This window comes from Salvelinus alpinus, chromosome 7 (genome assembly GCF_045679555.1).
Source record: "Salvelinus alpinus chromosome 7, SLU_Salpinus.1, whole genome shotgun sequence".
Taxonomy (NCBI): Eukaryota; Metazoa; Chordata; class Actinopteri; order Salmoniformes; family Salmonidae; genus Salvelinus; species Salvelinus alpinus.
This window is the reverse complement of record NC_092092.1, coordinates 30533805-30543408: the sequence shown is the minus strand read 5'-3', so window position 1 is coordinate 30543408 and position 9604 is coordinate 30533805. Positions and strand designations below refer to the sequence as shown.

The following is a 9604-nucleotide window of genomic DNA, read 5'->3' as shown; positions in this document are numbered from 1 at the left end:
GCAGCACACATGATTACGTCACGTTTGTATGAGAAAACTTTCAAAATAAAAGCCCGCATTTCAAAACATGAATAACTACTGTCAATAACTATTTCATTCAATAGATATGGAATCTAATCAATGGCCACTGTTATTGTGCCAACAAGAACATACAATAAGCAATTCATGAAAACAAATACAACATCTGGTTTTAAAAACATTTTTAAGACCAATATAATAAAAAAAATACTACGTTGACACTGGTATGTTGGGCTGTAGAAAGACAACTTTTTTAACTGTGTCAGCTAAAGTGGGGTAGGAAATACTCAGTAGGGTCTCTAACTCTATCGTACATATTCATCAGCACTTTGTTTTCCAACACTCGTATAGCCCCAATGCAATACACTGTAACATACTGTACAAGGGATACATATTGGCTTGTAGAGAGAACATTTATTCCTGTCTCAGTGTATTGCATTGGGGTCTATGGAACGTTGGAGAACGAAGTGCTGCTAGATATTTACGACAAAGTCCCCGTCCAAAACTGCATATTTGGTTAGTAGAGACCCTACTGAGTAGAAAAATTCTCTCTACAAACCAACATGTATCCCATGTACAGTATATTACAATGTAATGCATTGGGGTCTATGGAGGGGTCGGCGAAAAGGCGTGCGACTCAGTCCCCCTCAAAAAGGAACCAGATTTGGTTAGTCGCGAACCTACTGAGTATTTCCGACGCTGGTATAAATAATACATAGTAAAAAGCGTCAAAATATATATTTATTTCTTCAAATGTGGTTGCAATGCTGTGAAAAACAGTTGTACTGCACCCCCCAAAAAAATAGATATTCCCAAAGTTTAGCATGTCTTTGCAGGGGAACTCTTATTTTGAGAAAGACATATCCTCGATCCTGCTGCCGGGCACAATATCCTGATGCTAGAAGAACGGTAATTCCGACTACTGTCAGTGCATTTGTTCACGAACATCCCAGCTGCGCTGCAACTGCGCAGTATCAGATACAGTATTGGGATTGCATGGCAGGTTACGTAAACAACAGACGAGTACTGCACTACCACCAAATGCACGGGACTCTTGTGAAATATTGAACAGGGCCATAGACAAATCTAGCAGGTATAGTAATGTGGCTCTACTGACTCATCAAACAATGTGAAAGTGACCCCTCCCCGTATTTTCACAGTATTGACACTAGAGGGTAGTAATACTACACATCACTGGCTATTGAACACTTTCACACAGTAAACAAAATCTGATTAATTTAGTCTTTACATGTTTATATTAATCATATAGACCTAGAGGTGTGTTTGAACTCGCCCACTATTCAGGCTGTTTCATGTTTTATTAAGATCCTAAAAAACAATTGAACTTTCGCTAAATTCTTACCCCTTGGTAACTGTTGCAACCTCAAACAACATTTTCAAGGAATCCCAATTCCCCATTCAGGGAATCATGAACAGGGAATCAAAAACAGGAATATTGGGACAGGGGCACAGAGACGTGGATTTATTAGGAGGAATGGAGGCGGAAAAAGAGGAAGAGGAGGCTGAAAAGACTGAGGAAAATATAGGTTGGATTTGAATCTGAGGAAGATTGCAATAAAAATGGAGATGGGGTGTCGAAGAAGATTAGTGTCAAGTGCAAACAAAGTGAGCTGTGCGCCAGACCGAGTTCTTGAGGGGAAATGGAAGTGAATGAGGGCGAGTTAAGTGAGGTGGAAGGTGTGGTAAAGAGCTTGTAACCAGAGCCTGGCATCGTTGGACATGGTAAAGAAGAATCTGGTCTCTTAGGAGGGACGTTTTTGGAGAAGGTGCACACTTGCGTTTTGGCAGATCCATTTGTGGTTTCAGGGTGGGTGAGAAAGGCGAATCAGTGAAGGTAACCTTCTGACCAGAGAGAACAGGCGCGCTCCATATCATGCAACTTGGGTCAAGATCTGTTTCTTGCTTTGCTCTCAAGAACAGAGCACCATTGAAAGGAGTAATTTCTTGTGTAGCGTTAAGTGTGGAGATGGAGCAATTGAAGTTGAAAATTATTAAGATATATCATCCTGTTAGAGCTTTTGTGCAGAATCAGGTGCAACATTTCTGGTCATTTCGCAGCAGCGTGTTTACAGGGAGATTCTACGATGTGGGAAGTGTGCAGGAGGGCATGGGACAGAGGATTGTGTAGTTTCAGTGGATAGAGGTGTGCGTGCCAACTGTAGGGGTGACCATGTTGCTGGTGATTGGAAGTGTCCGATGCGAGAGAGGCAGGTTGAAGTGGTCAGAGTAGTGCAGAAGGTGTTGTATGCTGAGGTAGTGAAGAAAGTAGAGGATTGGTCAATGGTGGATCCCAGTGAGTAGTAGATCTGTGCCAGCACAGAGGGATAGGCCAATGAGTGATTTATGCTTCAGTAATGTTGGCTTCTTAGCGTTCATCGCAATGGTTATCAACTGTACCGCATAAATGGAACGTAAATCACAGAAAATAGATGTTGTGGTGGCAGCTGCAGAGAAGTATACGAGATTTGACTTCAGAAGAATTACAGGGTGTGCCATCCTCCCAGCCCGTTGGTATGGTGCAGGAGCATTTTGTATCACAAATGTAACACGATTAAACACACACTACATCACATTCGGTGGCGGCATGCACAAACAAAATGTTCAAACACCATGATACCAAAGAAGTGTTTAATTGCTATATTGTAATTACTTCGCCACCATGGCCTATTTATTGCCTTACCTCCCTTATACTACCTCATTTACACATGTTTTATATATACTTTTCTACTGTATTATTGATTGTATGTTTGTTTATTCCATGTGTAACTCTGTGTTGTTGTATGTGTCGAACTGCTTTGCTTTATCTTGGCCAGGTCGCAGTTGCAAATAAGAACTTGTTCTTAACTAGCCTACCTGGTTAAATAAAGGTGAAAAACAATTTCCCCCATTCAACCACTGTGTGGCGAAATTCCCTCAAAATAATTGTAAACTGCTTTTCTAATACACAATGAAATTAAACACAGACTACCCCTTGCTAATCAAGAAACTCGTGGATATGTTGTGGTGTATTGTCATTACAATTGCTTCGCAGGAACCTGGTCAAATTATTATTGTAGGTTAGCTAGCCACTGCATGGCTCTGCATTCACTGTCAGCAAGCTGTCAAAGCTATGACCCCTTTTGGAGCTAACGAGTGCTCTCAAATCATATCAACAGCAGATGGAAGTTGTATTCATAACATGGTTAACTTAGCTAGCTAACATACATTTTGAGAAAACAAGTTACATTAAGTGGCGAGCTAGCTAGCATTAGCAATGTTTGGTGGTCAATGAGACTGAGAGCTAGCTAACCAATTGAGCTAGTAAACAATGCAACAAAAGTCGAATTGCGGATTCGAAAAATACTCCAACAGGCTCTGCATTTCAGTAATCACAGTAGCAAGTACTACTGGTGCACAGTTACATTATTTAGCCATTACATTATGTTAAAACTCTCCGTTTTTGCCATAGCTCTCGCTGGCTTTCAGTGAGCTTGTCTGAGGGATCAGGACTGATCGCAGCTGCTCTCATTGGAGCATTGCGATTGGTTGCCCAAAATTCAGGTGCGGGACTTAACGAAGGGTCAATTCATACCATCGTTTGTTTATTGTTTACCATCAGATAAAAGTGTGTCTATGAGTCTGATAATGGACTGAACAACCCTGATAGCTGTGCTTTATTTAGACAACTTGAACTTGACTTGACATTAACTTATAAGCCTAGAGATTTTACCATCTGTTGAATTAAAGATGAGCTTTTTAAACAGAGTATGATGCCAATCCATTGTAATCCATGTCTTTCTTTTATCATGCCCTCCAAACATCTCTATGCAGATGACACCAAAATAGCACTTCTCCCACACTAGTTGAGGCATTTCTCAAATTGCAGGAGCTGTTTAATGTTGTCCAACATAACCTCTTTCAGCTCAAATTGGTCTTAAAGGTCCAGTGCAGACATAAAAAAAAAAAAAAAAAAATATCAAATCATTTCTGGGTTACAATTATGCACCTTACTGCGATTGTTTTCAATTAAAATAGTCACAAATAAACCAAAATAGCAATAATTTTGCTAGGATGGGCGTATGTAGGGGAAAACTGAAAACTAGTTATTGGTAGGGGTTTTGAACTCTCTTTCTTGTTGGCCTATTAACTAATTTACCGCCTGGTGACGTACCTAGGAAGGCCAAAACTCCATTCCACCAAAACAGGCTGACATTTCAGGCACTCTTTTCAAACAGCTCTTACTGTACACTAAAAGGGAATTATTGTCATTTTCACAATTTCACAGTATTCTTCCAACCTTATAGTGTGGAAAAAATACAGTATATAAAACCACAGAAAAATACAGTATATAAAACCACAGAAAAATCACGTTTTTGACTGCACTGGGCCAGAGAAATGCAGAGAAAACAAAACAAAAGGATATTCTCAAGATCAAGAAAGTAACCCCCTACTCCGCTTCAGGTAGATACTTTCGTCTGAGGCCACAGAACTGTATTTTATATAAGGTTCCCAACACAGAAAACTGAGTTTGGTCAGAGTGGTTTTAGATTTGCTGCTCGGTCATCTTGGAACAATTTGCAGAAGGAATTAAAACCAAATCATTCTATTCTGATTGATGATTTGAAATTGGAGGGCTGTTGACCATAGATTGCACGTTTTTAAACCTGCTCTTTTAAGTTATTTTATGCACTTTGCACTGTTTAAACTTCCATCCATAGTTATGTTTTATGTTGTGTTGTGTCTCATGTGTAAATATGTATGCTGCTTTCTTGGCCAGGGCTCTTGGCCAGGGCTCACTTGAATTCGGCATATTTCAGGAAATAAATACATGCTTACAGACTTTTCAGAAGCAAAGCTATTATTTTTCTCTCAGTGGCAGAGTTTCTGAAAACTCTCATATTGACCTGGACATCTGTGATTGACAAAGGGGAATGAACAAGGATAGGGGTAGAGGAGATAACTTATTGAAATGAGGCGCATCCCCAACCCTAAGATCCCTTCTCACTGTCATCTTTAGGACAGCTGGCCATCCAGGAATGTATTCATTCAATTAAGTCTCCTAAGTAACACCATAGTAACCTTGCCTGGATAGGGGGCAGCATAAGCTGAGGGTTCATCTCCTTTGTTTTGTTGACGTTGAGTGTGAGGTTGTTTTCCTGACACCACACTCCGAGGGCCCTCACCTCCTCCCTGTAGGCCGTCTCGTCGTTGTTGGTAATCAAGCCTACCACTGTAGTATCGTCTGCAAACTTGATGATTGAGTTGGAGGCGTGCATGGCCACGCAGTCATGGGTGAACAGGGAGTACAGGGGAGGGCTGAGAACGCACCCTTGTGGGGCCCCAGTGTTGAGGATCAGCAGGGTGGAGTTGTTGTTTCCTACACTCACCACCTGCGGGCGTCCCGTCAGAAAGTCCAGGACCCAGTTGCACAGGGCGGGGTCGAGACCCAGGGTCTCGAGCTTAATGACGAGTTTGGAGGGCACTATGGTGTTAAATTCTGTAGTCGATGAACAGCATTCTTACATAGGTATTCCTCTTGTCCAGATGGGTTAGGGCAGTGTGATTGCGATTGCGATTGCGTCGTCTGTGGACCTATTGGGGCGGTAATCAAATTGGAGTGGGTCTAGGGTGTCAGGTAGGGTGGAGGTGATATGATCCTTGACTAGTCTCTCAAAGCACTTCATGATGACGGAAGTGAGTGCTACGGGGCGATAGTCGTTTAGCTCAGTTACCTTAGCTTTCTTGGGAACAGGAACAATGGTGGCCCTCTTGAAGCATGTGGGAACAGCAGACTGGGATAGGGATTGATTGAATATGTCCGTAAACACACCAGCCAGCTGGTCTGCGCATGCTCTGAGGATGTAGCTAGGGATGCTGTCTGGGCCGGCAGCCTTGCGAGGGTTAACACGTTTAAATGTTTTACTCACGTTGGCTGCGGTGAAGGAGAGTCCGCAGGTTTTGGTAGCGGGCCGTGTTGGTGGCACTGTATTGTCCTCAAAGCGAGCAAAGAAGTTGTTTAGCAAGACATCGGGGTCTGCGACGGGGCTGGTTTTCTATTTGTATTCCGTGATTGCTTGTAGACCCTGCCACATTCCTCTCGTGTCTGAGCCTTTGAATTGCAACTCTACTTTGTCTCTATACTGACGCTTAGCTTGTTTGATTGCCTTGCGGAGGGAATAGCTACACTGTTTGTATTCGGTCATATTTCCGGTCGCCTTGCCCTGATTAAAAGCAGTGGTTCACGCTTTCAGTTTTGCGCGAATGCTGCCATCAATCCAAGGTTTCTGGTTGGGGAAGGTTTTAATAGTCGCTGTTGGTACAACATCACCGATGCACTTGCTAATAAACTCGCTCACCGAATCAATGTTGTTGTTCGATGCTATCCGGAACATATCCCAGTCCACGTGATCGAAGCAATCTTGAAGCGTGGAATCAGATTGGTCGGACCAGCGTTGAACAGACCTGAGCACAGGAGCTTTCCTGTTTTAGTTTCTGTCTATAGGCTGGGAGCAACAAAATGGAGTCGTGGTCAGATTTGCCGAAAGGAGGGCGAGGGATGGCTTTGTATGCGTCGCGGAAGTTAGAGTAACAATCATCCAGAATTTTGCGCATTCGATATGCTGATAAAATTTAGGGAGCCTTGTTTTCAGATTAGCCTTGTTAAAATCCACAGCTACAAAAAATGCACCCTCAGGATATGTGGTTTCCAGTTCTTTCAGGGCCGTCGAGGTGTTTGCTTGGGGAGGATGTACACGACTGTGATTATAATCGAAGAGAATTCTCTTGGCAGATAATGCGGTCGGCATTTGATTGTAAGGAATTCTAGGTCAGGTGAACAAATTACTTGAGTTCCTGTATGCTGTTATGATCACACCCGCCCTTCTTCTTACCACAGAGATGTTTGTTTCTGTCGGCGCAATGCGTGAAGAAACCAGGTGACTGTACCGACTCTGATAACGAATCCCGAGTAAGCCAAGTTTCCGTGAAACAGAGAATGTTACAATCTCTGATGTCTCTCTGGAAGGCAACCCTTGCTCGGATTTCGTCTACCTTGTTGTCAAGAGATTGGACGTTGGCTAGTACTCGGGAGCAGTGGGCGATGTGCCCGTCTACGGAGCCTGACCAGAAGACCACTCCATCTGCCCCTTCTGCGGCGCCATTGTTTATGTAATTATACATAATATTCTATGGCTTTCTAAAGTACAGTAATTATCAACAAGGACTTTACTGTGCTGTACTTTACAGTACAGCACAGTAAAGTACAGCATAGCACAATACACATCTTGGGTGTTGTCCTTTTGTACTCAAAGCTGATTCATGGTGAGATGCTGGACCTTGAGGACCAAATCTCGGCCACGCCCTCATCCACTAATCTCAGAGGTTTCTGTGAAGAGCCTAAAGGAATGTCTATTGAAGGAATGTGTATTGAAGGAGAAACCAGCTATGCTTTAATTCATAAGCCCAATCACAAGTCAGATGGATTTTAGTTATTTAAATCAGCCATTAAGCTTTTGGAGCCCTCACTGACACCTCTTGTAATACAAAGATCTGCATGATTCTTAAGAAAGCATTGCATTCTGTTTCTCTGCATAGACGAGTCAACAAGGTAATGTTGAAAACCTTGGAGACCCTTGCATCAGAGGCTGCTGGCCAAGGATGTATCTCAGAGGTCACTCCCCTCTGAGTCTGTCCTATGAGATCTCCCCCTGAGCTGCAGCTGCTCCCTGCAGATTTGTGACAAAAGCCGAGTGACATTAATTTGCCTTAATATCACATACCAATCTCATCACCTCCCTCAAGCCACACATTCTCAAGGGGCTTTGACCCAAATATAGGCATTTGCTCAGTCTCCGCTTGAGCCAAAGGGAACCTTATAAAAGGAGGAGGAGAAGCAGACATCTACATTTTACGATTGGAGGTGCTATTGATGAGGCCCTCCAAACTCTGTGAAGTATAGTGTACTTGTGCCTTGTGATGACTTCCATTACGTTCCAATGAAAACATTGCTGAACATTTTTACTGTGATCTTATGATTTGATGAGTGATCTGAGTTCTCTTTTATAGGAACGCACATTACTGAAAGGATCTCATACATGAATTCAATCCTCAGAGGGAGGTAAGTGTCTAAAAGTCAGGAGGATGGGGTCGTGGTAAGGGCTGGAGCGTGATGAGTGGAATGGTATCAAATACATCAAACACACGGTTTCCACGGTTTTGATGCCATTCCATTTGCTCCATTGAAGACATTATAATGAGCTGCTCTCCCCTCAGCAGCTTCTTGTGGTCTAAAAGTCATTCTTATTCTTCAGTTCAATTGACAAATACTTTGAATTTCTTTTCCAACTTCCATCTCTGTCCCCCCAGTCCCCTCCAGGGTGCTTTACAAAGAGGAGTTCAGAGGCTGAGATGGGTGTGTTTGGGGGAAGCTTCCCCATACCTCCGGAAGTCTGGTAGAGAGAGGATAGAAGCACAGAACAGACCCTTTGATGCCAAGACGGCTGTGTTTGTGTCTGAGCCTAAGGAGCTGTATGTCAAAGGCACTCTACAGAGCAAAGAGGGCAGCAAAGCAACCGTTCAGACTGAAGCGGGAGCATTGAGTTACGTCTAATCAAACTAGTACAGTGCCATGTAAAAAAAAAAAAGATGTAAACAGTCGAGATCGAGTATTTTCCAGAGATGTATCTATTTCTTCTTCCTAAACATAGACTGTAACAGTGAAGGAAGACGAAGTCTTCCCCATGAATCCTCCTAAATTTGATAAGATTGAGGACATGGCCATGATGACCCACCTGATGACCCAATGAGGCCGCTGTGCTGTATAATCTCAAAGAGCGTTACGCAGCATGGAAGATCTACGCGAGTCACATTTGACATGAGTGAAGGTTGGTCTTTGTCTGAAGTTGAGCTTGTTTCCAAAGCTCACCCTTTCCACATTACTCTCCTTAAACGGATTTTACAATCACTGCTGTGTTTTCAGACTTACTCTGGGCTTTTCTGTGTCACTGTGAACCCCTATAAGTGGTTATCAGTTTACAACCAGGAGGTGGTAGTGGCCTATAGAGGGAAGAAACGTCAGGAAGCTCCACCCCACATCTTCTCCATCTCCGACAATGCCTATCAGTTTATGCTGACTGGTAGGATTCAAGTTCTTCAATGTCATTTATTAGTTTGTCGTCTATTCATATACAGGATGTTCTTATCATGATTGTGATGCTCCTTTTCATTTAGATAGAGAGTGCCAGTCCATCTTGATCACGTAAGTAACGGAACTTGAAAATCAACAGACTTAAGTTCTTCAACAGGAAGAAACATTGTGTTTTTTATGGATGTACTTTGTGTTTCTCTCTGGAGAATCCGGTGCAGGGAAGACTGTGAACCCCAAGCGTGTCATCCAGTACTTTGCGACCATCGCAGTGTCTGGAAATGGGGACAAGAAGAAAGAGGGTCCAGGCAAAATGCATGCACGTAGAATTCAACATCTTTATTTTCCTCTCAAGGAACACTGTTCAGACAGCTATACAAAGAACATGCCTTTAGTAGTAATCTAAACAGACAGATCATCTGCTGTACTTTATGATTGAATTAA

At 42.8% G+C, this 9604-nt stretch overlaps 1 long non-coding RNA gene across 1 annotated transcript; it reads left to right on the top strand.

Annotated features, from left to right (window-relative positions):
* Nucleotides 1-8994: 8994 nt before the first annotated feature.
* On the top strand, nucleotides 8995-9474 carry LOC139580783 (uncharacterized). Its single transcript, XR_011676099.1, has 3 exons — nucleotides 8995-9152; nucleotides 9247-9274; nucleotides 9370-9474. It is a non-coding gene; the product is annotated as an uncharacterized lncRNA (long non-coding RNA).
* The last annotated feature ends 130 nt before the right edge of the window (nucleotides 9475-9604 follow it).